The sequence below is a fragment of the Castor canadensis genome, chromosome 5 (assembly GCF_047511655.1).
Source record: "Castor canadensis chromosome 5, mCasCan1.hap1v2, whole genome shotgun sequence".
Lineage (NCBI taxonomy): Eukaryota > Metazoa > Chordata > Mammalia > Rodentia > Castoridae > Castor > Castor canadensis.
Window position 1 is genome coordinate 102,761,162 of NC_133390.1, and position 19,223 is coordinate 102,780,384.

At 34.2% G+C, this 19,223-nt stretch overlaps 1 pseudogene; it reads left to right on the forward strand.

Moving 5' to 3' along the window:
* The first annotated feature begins 1,231 nt into the window (after window positions 1-1,231).
* LOC109679491 (sal-like protein 4) overlaps window positions 1,232-19,223 on the forward strand; it is a 153,875-nt pseudogene continuing 135,883 nt past the window's right edge.

The window sequence follows — 19,223 nt, forward strand, 5'->3', positions numbered from 1 at the left end:
AGCTTGCAGAGTGGCTCAAGTAATAGAATGCCTGCCTAGACAGTGTGAGGTCCTGAATTCAATTCCTGTTAAGGCCAAAAGCAAAAACAACAAAAATGAAATATATTGAAATGGAAACAAAACCTCATTTTCCTTTGGATGAAAAGAGAAGAGTAATTTCAATATTTCGTAGGCTTAATGCTTATTTTTGTTACTGTAAAATATTGGCTGGAAGTATCATTTTTATTTTCAATAAAATGTCTTTTTTCCTGATATTTAATTATTCTCCAAGGTATAGAATTTTACAAGATATGTTTAAAAAAAATTAAAGCTAATTTTCTTGCTCTAGTATTGTAACAAATCATTTCTATTTTCTTAGATTATCTTTCTTTTGCTTACAAGTGTTTCATGAGGTTATTTATTTACAATCCATTAAACAAAACAACAAAGATATAAGGATACTTTACACATGATTTTTCCTGAAGGAAAAAAGCCAAAGAACATTTGACAGTTGTCAGAGGTAGCAATGCACATGTGAGTATAGTAAATAGAAACTACTTATCTGTGATCCTTTCCATTCTGAAACTATCATGAATGTAAAGTACCTCAGGGTGACTTTGTCAGAGGAAATTTTAAAGTAAAGAGCAACAACGTTCTAAGGAATGAAAGTTCCATTTCTTTTATTCTACTTGCTTCAGAACTAATCTAAAATGGGAAATGTTTTAGAAAATAGAGTTTTTACATTCAATTTATTCTTGATAATAACCTTTAGTCATTTTAGCCAACGTAAAATATATTCCAGAAATGTCTAGTTAGTGGACATAATTTGATAATGAATTAATACTAAACTAATTGATTGAGCTAATCAGAACTAATCACACCTTTTGCAGTGACCTAAGTGAAGCAATCCTAATGCTTCTAACAAGGAATAAGCATACACCACAGACCCTGTCAGCATCTGATGGAATTTGCTGACTCTGCTGCTGATATCAAATCTATATAGGAAGCCAAGGTGCCAGACAGACTGCTCCTGATTTGGTTGGTAACACTCTCAACTGTATAGCTGTGTTCAAGGGCTAGAAGCCTGGAAAATGTTGGGGCTTTTCAGGAAGCATAAGATCCCTAGAAGTGAGTTTCTGAGCAATTTTGGGAGCACTGTAAAAGTGTCCAACAGCCTTCCCAGGCCGTTGACGTTGTGAAACTGGCAAATGCCTTCAGCTTGCCCATTTGTGAAACCGTTGCCCAGAGAGTAATGACTAACTTTGCTATCAACCCAGAACAAAAAGAAGCTCTGGCCAACCTAAATGCATTGATCAGTGACAGTGATGATGGTAGCAGCAGTGTCAGTGACAGTGACATCAGTGAAAGTAATTGAAAGTGAGAGATGGCTTCCTCTTAGATGCTGTGGAATATATAACAAAGAAAACAAAAGGATGCACATTTCGTCAATTTGTCGCCATGCAGTAGATACAATGCTGAGTTTAGACTAAGTTCCTAATGTACTGTTTACTGAAACACGTATTAATGCAGTGCTTAAGGTTTAACATTTAAGAAGCAGCATTCTGATTTTTCCAGACATGGACACCATTGTGAGGCCCGTGGCTCTTGGTGGAGGACATGCCCTGCACATCTGCAACCTTGGCAGGCTTATTTTCCACTTTTTCATTTGCATACTGTTGCTCTCCTGCCTTTGTTGGCTTATTTGCTACTGTGGTGCTGGAACCTCCTTGACTTTAGAGATAGTTTAAAGAAGGTTTTCATGGAGTCACATATAAATTGCTGTTGGATCAATAGTATCCCAACTTCAATTGCATCTAGATGTGAATAATTACACATTTTAGATTTGATTAAATAGGATGATGGCAGTTTAGAGCTGCATGAATAATAAAATGAAGAAGACAAGTAAATATAATAATTATTGTATATATGTATTCCTGCTATGTTTTAAAAATTCTAACAAAACCTTTGTCCTATTCTTCTAACTAGAATACCTCAGAGTATTCTCAGAGAATACCTCAGAGAGTTTCAGGGATGGGAGTGTAATTGGGTAGATCTTGGTGAGGATGCATGAGGACCTGTGTTTTAGCCTCAGCACCACTAGAAAAAAATAACTTCTTTTTATTAAAAAAAATATTTCTTGTTTTTAATCTAGTAGGTTGAATGAAGAAAGAGAGATGTTTTTAAATTTCAGAATTTAGCTGGGTGCTGGTGGCTCACACCTGTAATCCTACTTATTGGGAATTTGAGATTGCGAGGATTGTGGTTGAGGCCAGCTGAGCAAATAATTCAAGATCCCATCTCTAAAATAACCCGAGCAAAACTGGACTAGAGTGTTGCCCACTTTGCAAGTGAGAAGCATTGAGTTCAAACCCCAGATCAACGGCAGAAACAAATTCAGAACTTGCTTTGCCAAGACACATAGCTTATGTTAGATATAAGGTGAAGATATTGTAATTGACTAGGGAAACAATTTTACAACCTCATTTCTAAGGTATTTTAATACATGAAAAATTCTCACAAATTCAACGAGCAGTTTGTATAAACCTCTCATTCTAGTTTTGCTGATGTTGTGAAATATGTCATAGTTTTATATTATATTCAATGTTGTAAAAATTAGAGTGTATGTTGTAATGATGACACAAATCTTCATTGAAATGAATTTTAAATAATATCTCAAAAACACCCATCGGACTTTCCCTTAATTTGCACATACCATAATGTGAAAGAATTTTCTTTTCTCTATGTGATTGAGAAACTCTAATAAAGTTATGTAGGGTAACTAAGATCGAAACTTTAGCAAAGTTCCTGGTATATAATTTCAGAGACATATTTGCATATAAATACTATAAGCACAAATTGTAAACAACTGACACTTTTTTTTTAATTCCTGGTTAGCCAACTGAAAGATATCATGCTTACATTGACTTTCAAACTAGCAAAAAATGTATTATTTACCAGATGGTTTAAAAAAAACTACTCTTACCAAATTTCCTGTGGTGTTTTCCTTTTAATCTCACTTTCTTTTTCTTGTTTTATAATTCCTGTTCACCTTTTTGTTATTTTTTTTCTTTAAGTACAGGGTCAATATCAGCTCGTGTGGGCAATCTTATCTCTAGGGATGCCTGAAGTCAAGGTTCTGAACTTGCCAAACCTAAACGAAATGAACAAACTAATGATTTATATACACCTGTACTAAGATCAGAGAACAAGCTAAGTCAGCTTGCCAACATCATTTATAGAAAATCTATGCATCTGTAGTTTTACATGGTGTCCATTATGGCCTCTTGGATTCTGCCCTTGAGCAGGTAGCCTGATGTAGACTATGTGAGCAGAAGGGTCTCCAGAACCACTCATTGTATAGGAATAAAGTTTCCCTCAGATCAGCATATTCTGTATGCATCTTGATGATCATAAGACAAAGCACATCCTGTGTAATTGAGAATGAGTCCTAAAAACACAACCAAAAATCTCAAACTCATCTGATATTTTTCTGTGCTTTATTCCTCTTACTATACAATGTTTCTAAATCCTTATTAAAATCTTACCACAGGATATCTTTTCGAATCTCATGATAATTTTCAATTATTTGACTCTGTAATAGTTATCATTATATTTAAATAAAGCTTGCAGGATAATTAGCTATATGTCTTTGAATTATTCTTATGCTAAAATAAATAACTTTTTCTGAACTATGCTATATATAAATATATTTATAAGTCCCTCAGAAACCTTTAATGTCAAAACCTACAACAGCAGATCTTCTATTTTGCAGAGTCTATTAGTATCTATACTGTTCGTCACCTGTGAATCTGAAAATTTTAAGAAAGGATTGGAAGATTCCAAGGGGTCAAATTGTAAAACTATTGGGTGATATGGTTTGTGTTCTGCATTGGAGTACATCCAGAAGTGCCACTAAAAAATTATGGTAAGGAAACACACAGATAGTTGTTGTGGACCAGGTAGCCATCTTATAATGGCAGCCGGTTAGATGCTCATCTGCCAAAGGAACAGCAGTTACTACCCTTCCAGTGGCACGAGTTAGGTTATACTCATTTTCAATAGCCATCTACAGATTATAGCCTGTGGCTCTCATAAGAACACATGCCTGTCTTAGATGTCACAAGTCTGTGACATCAGAAAACAACCTATGAAAAAAAAAAAAACCATACACTTCAGGAGGCTCACACTGAACTATTGGTAGTTCAATCGTTAACTGCAGGGCCTTCTATAACACACACACACACACACACACACACACACACATACATGCTTTTGGAATATTGGAGATTGAACCTCGGGCCTTGTACTTGTTAGGCAATTGCTGTCCCACTTGAACTATGCTTCTGTACTTTGGGCTTATTTTGTCAGATAGGATCGCATGGTTTTTGTGCAAGCCAGCCTCAGACTATGACCGTGCTATCTCTGTCTCCTATGTACCACTGTACCTGACTTGTTCTTTGAGACAGGGTCTCTAACTTTTTTTTTTGCTCAGATGGCCTTGAACTGTGATCTTCCTATCTCTGCCTCTTAAATATCTGTGAGCCAAAATGGCATGCCAATGTAGGTATTTTTAAGAATCATGAAAAATTTAAGCTGAGAGAAGATAGTGATTTTTTTTGGTAAATAGCTATTGTGCTGTTATAAATTCTGAATGCTTTCACTATCTCTTTTAGCATAAAGAGTTTATGTGGTACCTGTTATATTGCTGAGATATGCCAAGTTTGCTCAGTGTCTGGGTTGAGTACTGGTTGTACTGAATTGCTACAGATGACTTGGCTTCCCTGTGCCATAAGTTACACAATCAGGACTAGCTGAGCTGCTCAGCTGAAAGTGGAGCTTTTTTCAGAATGTGTAGATAGCTACACCTTTAGCTGAAATGGGATAATAAAATCCTTTTAATTCAATTATCACCATATTACATGTCTGTGAGCACAAAGCTCACTGAACAATTCTCTTGTAATTAAACAAGGCCGGTTCGAGAGATAACACAGAACTGAAAATTTTTCAAGTAATATGGAAGCATTGGAGGAGCACAGTTGATTTGTTTGGAAGAGTTTAACATCATTTAGAGCAAAACAAACTTTCTCTTACATTTTGAAAAAAGACATCATCAATAGTTGTCTTGGGTTGGACAAAAATTTGCAGTAATGTCTCTTGAGACTGAATATTACTCTGTAGAAGTTACTGATATGTCAAAGAAAGAATGCCTTTTGTTTCCAATAAAATAGTATCAGACTTATTTCTTTTCTTTCCAAACCCTGCTATAATTCTTGTTTTCTTTCTTGTCAAATAGATATCCAACATGACTTATTAGAGGCTGGTAGTTTCACAGTATGCATTGGCTGATTGATCTGTTGATGATTGATGATTTGAATTCTGCACCTGACACCTTTAAAGACATGTTTCATTTACAATGTGTTTTTGTGGTGTTGATAATGAGTGAAATTCAAAGTACAAAATTTTATAAGAAATTCATGAAAGACCCTTTTCCTCCAATTTTTGGTTTGCTCATTTGTCTAAAACTTACTTTGTTTTCTATTGTTTAGCTCACCTAGATGTAGATATAGGAACAACTTTATCTTATGTTTTTGGGTGTCAAAATTTTATTGTTTTATTGCATAAACTGTAATTTGGGTTTGTTGTTGTCTCCTTCCTTCCAATGTTTTTCTTTCCTGTATATTTACCCATATTTTTCTGTTGTGCGTGGTAGGGGTACATTGCCAAACTTTCTTTTTTGAAACATTTTAAATCATAAAATACAGTAATGTCTACAATTGCCATTCTCTCAAGACCAGTGTGTGTGAGTGAAACTTCAGGATCATCCTTGCTGCAATTATGTGAGGCATCCTACATTGGTGATCATGTCATATAAACTATGTAATGGATTTTAGTCTTCAGTAATTTTCCTTCTTTATAGCTAAGCACTTTTTAATGCACTGAGTACATGTTAAACAGAATCATATGGAGTGTATATAATGCCTTAACAAATATATCAAGCTTTTTAATTCACTAAGATATTTCTTAGATTATTGCAATTTTTAGAAAATCTATACCCTGAATACTAAGGAACTTTTTTATTACTCTTCAAATTCCACAGAAAAACCTCACTTTTGAAGCTTTCCAATATAACAATAAGGATACCTTCATAAATCTCAGTGTTTATAGCTAATGTAGAAATAAAACAATAGATATGATTTCAAAAACTCTTGTTAAGTACACAAAAAGCACTATTGTCTTTCATTTTAAATATAGTATTATGGAACAGGTAAAATTGTATTTTAAAGTGGTACAGCTACCAGTTTAGTCTAGATTTATCTAAAATTTAAGGGTTCTATGTGGCTTGTATCAAGCTACATGGCACATCATTGTTATTTTTTAAATGGAGTCAGGGATGTCAAGCATTTATTATGGTTTCAGTTAACTTGTGGGCACAATTAAGGAGTCAGTGCTTTTTAAAAGCAAATACAGTTTCTAACAACATGTTATAAAACTAGTATTTTTAAAGAGTTATGTTAATATATTTAATAATAAATCTTAAAGGACAAAATAGAGACCCCACAAAAGAATAAAAAAAGGGTAAGAAAAACTCACTGAAACAATACATATATCTGTACCTAATATACACATATATGTTTATATTGGTTATATATTTACATATACATAACATTACCTCCTAAGCAAAACAACTCAACCAAAAACTGAAAGAGAAATGTGAGAAATTAAAAATCAGGCTAATGCTGGAAGTCAACGAATAGTAACAACTCCTAGAATTTTGTAATCAGATGATCTCACAGGGCAGTTGCAGGCAAAGCTCAAGAGAGAAGAAAAGGCAAGAGTATATCTTGAGAATTACTTTGTCTTCTTTCCCTAAACCATACTCAATCCCTTAGACAAAGACCTTTCATAACAGTGTCAATGAGACACTGCAAGCATATTTATATATATACCACCGAGATTTCCAAATGCATAAGCACTATATTTATGGTTTTCATGATTTTTTTGAAAAGTGATCATCTGTAAAGCCTCTTTCCTAACATATTTGATTAAAAAAAAAAACTCAAGCCATATTGGTAGCACAAGGCGTTGTTTAAAAAGATGATGAAATCCAAACAGAATTGATGACATCACATTTTTAAAAAGCAAGAAATGTACATTGGTACAACCATTATGGAAAGAAGTATTAGGATTCCTTAAAAAAACTAAAAACAGACTACCATAAAGTCCAGATACCACTCCTGGGCATATAACCTAAGGAATACATCAGGATACTACAAAGATGCTTGCATACTCATGTTTATTGGAGAACTATTTGCCATACTAAGCTTTGAAAACAGCCCATGTGCCCTACAAATGATGAAAAGATTCAAAAAATGCTGTTTGTGTGTGTATATACATACATAGAGATGAATATTATCCAGCCATCTTTCATATGGCATATTATTTTATCAATTTGTTTTATGCCTAGCTCCCCATAAATAAAGTAAATGAGAATCCTAGTGCAGAAGTCCATTCAGCTACTGTTTCACCACAAGTGTCTCAAGGAAATTGACAACAGGCTTAAACTTAATAATTCATAAATGAATGAAAGAATAATTAATAAATGAATACTTCCCATACTCTCAGAGAAATAATCACCTTTTCCATTCCTAAGGGTTCATTCCAAAATGGGGACTTTCATGGATGCTTTGATTTAATATCAAAATATATACATTATTTTAATGTTCATTACAAGACATAAAATTCTACATTCATATATGACATGAAAGGCATTCTCTTAGGTAATCAAGTTCTAATCACAAAGGATTTTTATAATTGTCATTAAGACCATGAATTATTTCAGTCCCTAAACTGGAAAATTAAAGAAACAACACATGCTCTGCAATATGAAATTGAGGTCTTAACTGTTCATTGACATTTCAAAATTAACAAAAAGGAGTTTGAAAAGTCTGTGTACATTCCAACTTGTGAAATTTCCTTCTACTTAACTAAATTTCTCCTGAAACTTCAGATCTTCAAATGGAATTTCTCCCTCTGCTCAGCTGCCGTGAAATTTGCAGCTTGGCATTATACAGCTGTCAGATTCCACCCACGGGACCTGATTTGGCAGTTTACATAGCAAAACTTCCACTGACTCTAGGGACAGTTGCCATTTTTAGCATTTGTTGGGAAAGAAGAGTAAGAATTGCTTCATTTGGAAAAAGCTTCTTAGGAATTATTTTACACTCACAAAAATGTATACAAAAGTCAATCAAGGCTTTAAAAATATATTAAAAATCAAAATCTACTATATAGACTTTTTGTTTTATGTTAGTGTTAAATATTTTCATACTATATTTTATTGTCTAGGAATAATTAATAAATTTCTTATTACATGCCACAATAACTAAGATGTAAACAGGAATAGGCAAATAATCTAATAAACAACAACAAAAAGAGAGTAAGCAACTCAATGTATTTGAAGTTAGCCATTAAACAAACTGCAATCACTTTAAAATACATTTAGGAAAAAAGCTAAAAAAATATGAAAAATACACTGCAAGATTTTTAAAGAGTAAATGACCACTCTTCCAACTTATAATCAAAGTATCTACTCAAATTTGTAACAAACCTATACATTCAAGACAATGCTAATCAGATAGCATGTTGACAGTTGGAAAAAGAAATTTTCAAAGTAAAAGCACCCCCAATAAGCCTTAATTTTGAAAATACAGAGGTTACATTCTATCACAAATGGCAGGGTGAGTATATGCTAAGGTCTCAGTGGTCTGAGATGACTGAGATCAAAGGTTCAGGAGTCTTCTCCCTGTTTCCTCTCTTTTGGTAGATTTGGTCCCAAATTGAAACTGAGTGTATCTTATCTAAAGATACTGAGCAACATGCAGTCAAGATTGCCTTGAGTGACAAAAGACATATCAGAATGGGGATCCACTCCTTTTGATCCTGTGAGGCAATGATAGAGAGGCAGATGGACTGCTTGCTCTGAGCCAGCATCTCATCAATGAGACCTCTGCTCAAAACACTATACCCCCATCCTTGGAACCAGGTAGTAACCCTGACACTCTCCTTTCAATGAAGTATGCTTGAGTTATTTGTAGAAATTGACATAAGCATCCTCTTATAATTTTAACACAAATCAAAGAACTACCATTTGAGGAGCATAAAGGATAAAAAATCAAAATTAAAACAATACTGCTCTGGAACCCAAATTCTTTGCCTTGCCAATCTAATCCCTCCAAACTTGACCTTTATCTCAATTCTCTTATGTGCTCAGTGATTTTACTCTTGGATGTTATCTACTTTCTTTAATAAATCATTGGTTTTCCCCACTTAGTTACATTAGTCCCCTATATAAACATGCTATAATAAGTCTCATTAAAAACCAAACAAAAACCACCCATGACCTTTTATCTTCCTATCTTTCATGCAAATGCTAAAATCTAATTTAGAATGAAACTTCATGAGAAGACTGCTTGCCTTCTGTTTTCTGGACATTCAGTTCAATCAGGCCTTGTCAAAGATTGTCAATTAGCTCTACATTTTCAGAGCTCCAAACCAGTTTAAACACTAAGACAAGCAGCACTCTAGCCAGGTAACAATGAGCTTGTGTCCCCTGACACTAATGACATAGGAAGGGAAGGCAGGATTTTCTTTTACACCCACAACGTAGTGTGTCTATTATTCTACAAGCAGGAATGAATCTGCATATGACTAGAACGCATATGGTAACAAAGATGTCATCTACAAAATGCAGCAGAATCCTCCAGAAAATGCCTCTGATTGCTAATCTGCAAAAAGATGTGTTTTGAAGAGTGAGTTTTCAGCCCAGAAAGAAGAAAATGAGAAAAAAAAACCCTAATATTTGAAAGGCATCAGTGAAGGCAGTACATACTTAATGATGTGCACAAAATCAAAACAGATTTTAAATTATTAAACTCCCATCTAGAAAAGGGCTGATTTAACAAATGCTGAATTCACTGAACAAGAAGTAGCTGCACGAGAACCTGGAAAGTTGGTAACAGTGCAAACCCAGCAAGATGGAGCTCTCACCAGACAAAGGAGAAGCATGGCATTGAAAGTGCTAGTCTTTAAGCCATGTTAGTGTCATGAAAGTTTGGTGATATTAAGTGCTTATCAGCCTCTACATTTACATGCTTAAGAAGAATTCTGGTGTTGTATCAGCTATTTATATGGCAAAGTTCTATTAAATGTGATTTTCTATTGTCTTTTTCTTTAAAAAATGATATTTTCTTCCTCTTCTTCAATTTGAAGCTTAATCTTATTTTAGATTTTGCTCATATATTTAATTTTATGCACATTATGGGTATGTAGCTGCTGTAAATATATCACAAACATCTTAACAGTTCCTTTATCTTTGCTGTTTGGTTGACTTTAATAATGCTAACTGTTGCAGGGCAATGTCCATTCAACTGGACAGTTAACTTTGCCTTGACTGTGCTGCAGAGCAGTATCAAATATTTGTATAATTTCCTACACTGTAAAATAACTTGAATATATGCCATTAGGGTATCTCATTTAAAAGGTAAAATGTTTTTATATGAAACATTGAAAAGAGAACACCAAGTCTTCCTGTAACACACATGTATTTTTTTCAATCAGCAACCCCTATGTAGCCTAGGTTGGCCTTGAACTTACTATGTAGCTCAGGCTGGCATTGACATCTCAATTCTCCTGGTTCAGGAGAACTGGCACTACAGATGAATACCACCACACCCGGCTGTATCACACTTAGGATTTCATACTAATTCACTTCATTTGCAGTTGGCTGTTGTGCTAATAACACAGTGGTACTTGTGCCCCCCAAAGCACTTTTCTCCATTGCTCTAAAAAACCATTCATAATTTACTTTTATGTGCTTTCCAGTATTTTTTTACACTGTTACATAATGAATATTTTAATGTAATGGAAATTTTTCTTTTAATTTCTTTCTTTAAAAGATTTATTTCCATTTTAGAGCTGAGTTGTCCATTTGTGGCATCACTTATTAGAAAACCAGTGCTGCTAAATTAAACTCATGCTGACTGACCTTGCATTACAAGAACTCAGATCATTTTAAACACTGAGCACTAACACAGAGGCGGCAGAAGACAGAACACACATGTCCAGTTAACAAATTTGGCTCTACTGAGTGGGGGATATTAGCCATAAGTTAATAATCAAAATATACTTTTTTGTTAACAAGGAAAAATTGTTATCAAATGTCTAAAGCACAATGTCAAATGGCAAATATTTGTATTTCTGTTTTATGCAACAGTCATCCTGTGAGATTCTTGAGGTCTTACCTTTTCTTCGTCCCCACTCACTAACCTCTATCTTTTTTAGAGCAATCTGAACACTTATTACATGAATACTGCCCCATTTATAAATGCCTTTTGTCTTTGTGTGCAGTTAGTGTTTTAATAAAACACTTTTCTAGGAGTAATAATTTTCATTTTGGTGCTAGATTGGTTTTTACCTTAACATTGAGCAAGACTGAAATCTGAATGTATTTGTTTTCCCTTCAACATTCCAAAGAACTGTAGAGAATTCTCATGCTTGAGAAGGTGAGACAAACTAGAAATGTATCTGGAATTTATTTCTAAACCCCATAAAACCAAACCCAATCAACAGGAGGTGTTGTTTTTGTTACATTGTAGGTAGGTGGGGCAGAAAGGCATCCATTTTCTTTTTGGTGATTGCTTGGATATCTCTTAATGCCCTTGCTTGATTTTGATACTAGATAGATGAATTCAGTAGTCATGGGCCAGGTCATTGCATAGAGAGCAATGACCAAGCTCTCAGAGGTGAGGACTTGAGGTTATGACATTGGAGATGTCACCTGGACTAGCTAGCTGTGAGTGAGGGGGAAATTTAAGTGGATAATAGACAAAGGTAGGAAGTGTTAAATATAAATTTTGGTCTCGTATAACTATAATGACAAATGACGTGTTTCATACCACTGAATTTCCACTGATAAATTTCACCCAGGACAAAAAGCCAATCATAAACTTATGATTCCATTTCCCATAACTTTTTTCTGGTTGTACTAGTGTTTGAACTTAGGTTCTAGTGCTTGCCAGGAAGGTACTCTCCTACTTAAGCCAGGTCCCAACTCATTTTTTGCTATCATTATTTTTCAAATAGTGTCTCAAGTTTTTACCTGGGGCCAACCTCAGACAGTAATCCTCTTTGATCTGCCTCCTGTGTACCTGAGTTACAGAAGTATGCAACCATGTCCAGCTTCTTTGTTGAGGTGGGGTCTAGAAAACTTTCCCCACAGGCTGAGCTCAAACTGTTATCCTCCAGATTTCTGCCTCCTGAGTAGCTGGGATTATAGACACGTACCCCATGCCTGGCCACATTCAAAACTTTTCATTAAAAAATGTGTCGAAGCAATACAAAGATGTCAGTGATGTTAAATCCACTTTAGATCCCCCCTAGTCATTAACCAGACATATTTACCCAGATATTATGGCGTGTTCCAGCCTGTTTGCCCTAAGCTATTGAAACTTTTCTGGATTTCTCTCAGCTGAAGAGACTTACCTAGTTAGTCACTCTGAGGTGTGTTCATTTGCTGGCAGGAAGCCTGTATCCTGCTCAATGTGTGTAGTCAGCATGGAAAATTATCCTGTTAGAGCTAATGCAATTTTTCCTTAGTTCAGTTTAGTGCATTAATAATCTGCAAGGGCAAAACAAGCATTTAAATATAATTTATCTTTGTTCTCAATAATATAAACACCTATGATTCCATAGGCTCCTTATGAAAATTTAATATGAGAAAATTTACTATAACTCTCCAATGAAATGATATGTAACATAAAAAAATCTATGAGTAACTTTTAACTCTAGAACTATTAGGGAACCTACCTTACTTTTCTTATAAGTTTGTTTTATTGTATTTTGTTTGAAAAGAAAGAAACCCTGGAATAAAAGTCAGTCTGTTATACCTGACTTTACTGTCAGTAATTGGTACAATATTGGCACTCAATTAAAGGGTATCTTTAGATTAAACAGAGATATGCTAGATTGAGGCAAATAAATATTTGTTTTTAAGCTTTACAGCTTTAGTGGTATTATTAAAGTGTAGTAGGAAGAACATCTGGGAGAGAAATTCAGCCAGGGGCATGGAGCCAGGACAGTGCAGTAATGGTGGGGGAATCTCTCATGTGCTCTCCAATCAGCCTATGACAGGGAAATTTCTTTGCCTAGTTCTTCTTGTTGAGCAACACAGAGAAATGGTGTCTTAGGGTAAGTGACAAGTGTCATAGGCAGGCCAAAGTTACTATGAATAGACAGTTGAAAGTAATGTAAGGTTAACAAGTTAATATACATGTGATAATCCATTGACTAATCAATTTTTATTTTTTGAGTGAAATTTTCAAGAAGGATCAAAAGGATAGTGTTTATAACAGCTATGCATTTTGAATAACTCCCTTTTATTATAATGTAATCAGCACCAACATAAAGAAGAGTAACATATAAGGTAAAATGTGAAAGTGAAGAACAGTTTATAAAATAACTATTAAGTAGGAATATAAAGAAGTTTCAGATGATATTAAAAGGAAGTGGATGGAGAGGGAGAAGAATGTAGGGTTCAAGTGGTAGAGCAGTTGTCTAGCAAGGAGACTCTGAATTTAGTTCCAGCACTGCCAAAAATAACAAATAAATAAAAATTTTAAAAACAGAAATAAGGAACCAAACAATTTGCATAGAATAGATCAGAAAATAAGGATTTGTGACATTATAGCATGATTTCATTGTAGAGTGTTAGGGAATGTATGCCCATATAGTCTGGTGAAAAATAGTTTCCCATACCAAGAGTACAAAGTTTGATGAGTTTCTTCTTTGGTAAAAGTCACTAGTGGAAAGACAAAGTATATTTTTCTCTGGTATGTAAAATAAAAGGTCAAAGAAACCTCCTAAAAAGGAAGGTAGAAAAACAGAGGCACGAAAGAATTTTGGCAAGAAAAGCAATGTTCAAATCTAGAGTTGCATTACAGTTATAATCACAGGCTGCTAGAGCTGGAACAGCGCTTGGCGACGGTCTGATCCAAAGTACTCAGTGTTTCTGTTAGACTTAAAGAGTTGAAGTGCTTTTCAAGGTTACATAATTATAAGAAAGCAAACCTAAATTCTTACCTTTTGATTCCCTATGGTCTGCACATGTCTTGCCCAACTTAAAGCCCAGATTGTTTCAATTGTTCTTGGAATTTTATAGACAAGGTGGGAACACACCTCTCTTACATTCCAGGTACAGGATCCAGTGAATAACCCATTTATTTCAGTTCATTTTTGTTTCAGTACGATATAATTTAAACTTTCAATAGAGATGCAGAAGGTGGACACACACACATACCAAAGATCAGTCTTAAAAATTTTTGCAATAAGGTAAAAACTCATTTATGTTTGATATTGAGTTCTAAAACACTACTGGCACAATAAAATTTAAAAAAAAGAAAAAAAGAAAAGAAAAAGACTTGCTTCTGATAATTCTCTTAAGTCTCAGAATATCATACGGGCAATGTTTCCCTCAGGAAATGGATTCAGAAGATGATTCTGCAACATTTTTTCTAGGCCTATTTCCATGTCTCATTGTATCTTCACAGAACTTATCAATTAAAAATTTAAAGCTGCATGTAAAGACATTTAACGAACTGGAGTCTTCCTATAACTTTATACATGAGCTTTAAGCTTTTCTATTAGTGAAAATATTACCTTTAACAAATATTTTCATATTTTATCTATTATATTCTCCTGATAGTATCCCCAGTTAATTAAAAAAAAAATTTAAAACTTAAGAAGTTTTCTCTAAGCGTCATTGATATCTGTATTTTCAAAAGAATTTACAAAGTAACAGTAACCTGTCTTTGGCATATGCAGAATGTAAGAGTGATTTCTTAGTTTTCCTAACTATATCCATTTACAGGTTTTGGTTTTTTTTTTGTCTTTCCATTCCTTTAATTTTTAGCATGGCAGAAGGATTTTGAGTTGGGGCCAATATCTTCTAACCTACCTTACAGATAACCTTGGGTTTGTGATTAAATTTGGGTCAAGAAAATGGAGTAAAAGTGAAATATACGATTTGAATCACATCTTTAAAACCAAAGTTAGATGTGCCCAATTCCTCATTGCTGTTCTTGCTTTCTGAAAACCTGGTCAAAACAGTAAAAATCTCTTTGACTACAGTGATTAAAACATATCTTTTTGATATTTACCCTTTGTGACATTTATTTTTATTGTTGTACTGGGGACACATTGAGACATTTACAAAAGTTGTTACTCTTATCATATTGGAATTCACCCCCTTCCATCATTCTCCTTTATCTTCCCTGCCCCCACTCCTAGAATTGTTTCAACATGTCTCAATTTCCCATTTACATATATGTGTATATAATGCTTTCACCATATTTACCCTTCTACACCCTTTCCTTACATCCTCCTCCCTCCCACTCATAGCCATACCACTTGAGCCATGTTGTCAGTCCTGTTTTATGTCAGGTAATTTACAGCTAGGGCCTTGCAAAGTATTTGTCCAGCCCCACCTCATACTGTGATTCTTCTGGTCTCTTCCTCCTGAGTAACTAGAATTACTGGCATGGGCCACCAGCATCCTGCCAGGTATTTACTCTTCTTTACTTTTGTTCTTCTGAGTTTGCAACAGTATGGATAAATAGGGAAGAGGACTATAATAATTTTAAAAGTCTTTTTACAAGCAGAAATGTAAAGATGCTTACATTTAATTTTAGCCATAGAAAATATTGTAATTCTATACACATACTTACCTTAGTGGGATATATGATTTTTTTAGAAACAAATAAATAAACAAATTTTTTAAAAGGTTAAAGCCAGAGATTTGTATAAGCAGGCAATTCCATGGATTTATGAGCAATTCTAGTGGAAAAGCCAGGGCTTCTACACTGACAAGAAAAAAGCTAATTGATTGGTGAGTGACACCCAAACTGAAGTTAGGTGAGTTGCAGACATGCTGATTTCAGAGTACCTTAGTGCTGAAATTCAGCAAATGGAGTCATCTGGTTCAATTTTTGGCTTACAGAACTCAAAGAAAGTAACTGCTTCAAAAGACCCAAAGGTTCAAAATTAATCACTCATTTGGGACCTTTTAACCAAACAGACCAAAAGGTTTTTTTTGTTATTTTTTTTTTTCAGTTTTCCCAGGCTTCATCTATGGGGATATCGCTTGTAAACTTAGATAATTATGTTGTCACATGGAGAACTTTGAATGGCATCAATAAAAATCTGCTAACATTTATTTTTAGTGGGAAAGAGAAAGATTTATGTTTCTTCTTGGCTTTGAGTCATGTCATGAATCATTGTGAATGCCAGATCAGTTCTGTTTCACTTCATGCCTCTTTCGTCCATAATCATTTGTACAGACAGCAGCTCTAGAAGATGTGAACTCATATCTCTATATTAAATTGCAAGCTAAACATATTTGATAAAATTTTGTATGCCAGATTATCTAGATGGAATCAGTGACTTTCTACATTATGAATTATGAGGATTTATTAATGTGTAGAATAGTAGTTTAGATTGATTTTTAAATGCTCTAAAGAATACTTGTTGAAACGTGCAGAACAAAAAAAGTATAAGCAAGATACACTGTGAAAATGAAATAAAGACAGTTAGTAAGGTCAATGGGTTTCTCACACTAAAGTTGATATACCATGAGATTCTATTTAAAATTGAAAAAAATGAAGTGTCTATATCTATTTTTTAAACAGATATGGCATTTAGAACACATGTTTAATAAGAAATAATATAATTTTTAAGTAGTAAACTATAAAATTTGCCGATGAATCAGCACCAATTTTCCAGAATCTTTATTATGTAAAGAAATTAAGTTATATCCATACAGCAAGTGTATATTTTATTTCAATTGCCTGAAGTATTATTACTCTTATTAGCATAATTATTATCAGTTGATATTAATTAATCAGCATAGCACTAAAGATAAAAAAGTACATGTTCTCTCATGTTTGAAAATTTTCTTAGTAATTTGATTAGATCATTTTCATTTGTTGAGGGCTAATAGCTAGAAGATTTGGGAATCATACAGGTCTTTCTAAACCATTCCATCTGCTGAAGTGGGTTCCCCATCTCACACTTAGGTGAAAGATTAGTTGGATATAATTTGCTGACTTTTGTACTACTAATTCTTTTTTTTTCTTGTTCAACATTTCAGTATATTTTTTGTCATCTCTATATCTAAATTATTTTCAATTGACACCTCTCAATGTGTGTGTTTCCTTTTAGCTTGGCTGATAATTACTGCTGATACTCTATCACTTCAGAGAAACACAGATCCTCAGTAAAGAGACCACATCCCTTTGAGAATAAACTCTATAATGTGAACACAAAATGTATGTTCCACTTCTTTTAGTTTAAGCTACGAAAAGGGAGTCCTGGGCATGTAGCAAGGTGTCCCTTCACTCTGAAAAGGGTAATAGTCACAGCTTCTGTCTCTGAACTGTCTCTGACATGATTTCCTATTTCCTGGGAAAGCAAAATGCTGCTATAGTATTCTAGCAGCATTGTGCTAATGGAATTCAAGTGACAGGTAGGGCTTTAGTCTCAGTATATCTCATAAAGCATTTAGTTAAACTGCAAAAATTACATGTATTTATTTTCATAGCTGCAAAATGTGTGTGACATTTGTCTACCTATCTGTCTATCTGTCTATCTACCTATCTATCTATCTGTCTCTATCTATCATCAATTTATTTATGGAGAGCTCACTAAACTAGACACACAAATTTTGTAGACAGGGCACAAAGTAGAGCTCTCTCCCATCCTCCTTCCTAAATAACAACCAAAAGCAATAGTACAAATCTGAGAAAAATGATAGATCTTAGTTAGTGCAACCAAATGATAGATCTTAGTGCAACCATTAAATGCCTGTGATTCTTGATTTATAATTCCTACCACATTCCTATATAATCTGACTTCCTGACCAGTGCAAAAATGTTCTCAGAGAATAATTTTGGGTTATCAAGAATGTATTCAAGTAGTGACACCAATCACAGTTGTGATTTCAGAGGTACTATAATGAATATCACAAACTAACACATTCTATGTTTTTTAACTATTTAATTAGCAAAGTTTTGATTTAATGAATAATCCAAAATATGAAATTTTCCAGGTTTCAGCCTATGTGGTGGCAATGATTAAAAGGAGACAAGAGGAGGCAAATGAGACCGTACTTAGAATTTAGGGGATTGTGCACACTGTCACTTGGTATTCTAGATCTATTAATGCATATCAAGTAAAACTTCCCAATATGTAAAAGCTGGCTGAGATGAAGAGGGACACAGGACAATGACTTCTGCCAGATAACTCTATCGTTTATCACCTTAGGTTTCAAGACAAAAGACAGGAGTGGGGATTGAAGCACTAATTATCTGTTAATACTGGTCAATTTTTCCTATTTCCTTTAATGACCTCAATTGGTGAAGAGTGAATTAAAATTCTCTGTAATGATGCAAAAGTTATTAAGATGTTTGTATTTCTACTGTGTTGATCATTTTTTTTTTCTACCTCAACATTGTATAAACACAGTTTGCCCTCCAAATCCATATTCCATAATGCTGTGATCTGCTGTTCACCCTGGGTAGTTACCCTTTGAAAACTTATCATTCAGGCTCCCTTTTCCCTCTACTGTCTGGTTGTCTTTGGCCAATAAAAGGTCCAGAAGTAAGACCAGATGGAGGAAACAGGTAGCATCTCTCTCAATGTGGCCATTGCCATAGCAAAAGCCTTCTCCTTTTATGGTGACTTCTTTTACTGAGAAATCCTTATCCTGATGTTCTTAATACTACTAGATGCTCTGTAATTCAGGCTGAAATAACAATTAGAGGGGGTGATGATAAAAAGTATTTGAATATTTCTGATTCTAGCATGTTTCACTATTCATTTTTTTATTGTTGGGCTGGGGGTACATTGTGGCATTTACACAAACGTTGTTACAATATATCAAATATATCATACTTGAATTCACCCCCTCCATCATTCTTTGTTCTCCACCCTTCCCCCATTCCTGGAATAGTTTCAACAGGTTTCATTTTTCCATTTACTCCTTAATCCTTTTTGGTTCCCTTAATTTTGATTTCTGCAGACCAACCATGACTACAAGATCCCTAACAGATGCAACATGGTTTGAATAAGTATAAAACAGCATTTAACTCAATCATAGTATTCAAAGTCTTTTGGAAGGGTTAGATAAAGCAATT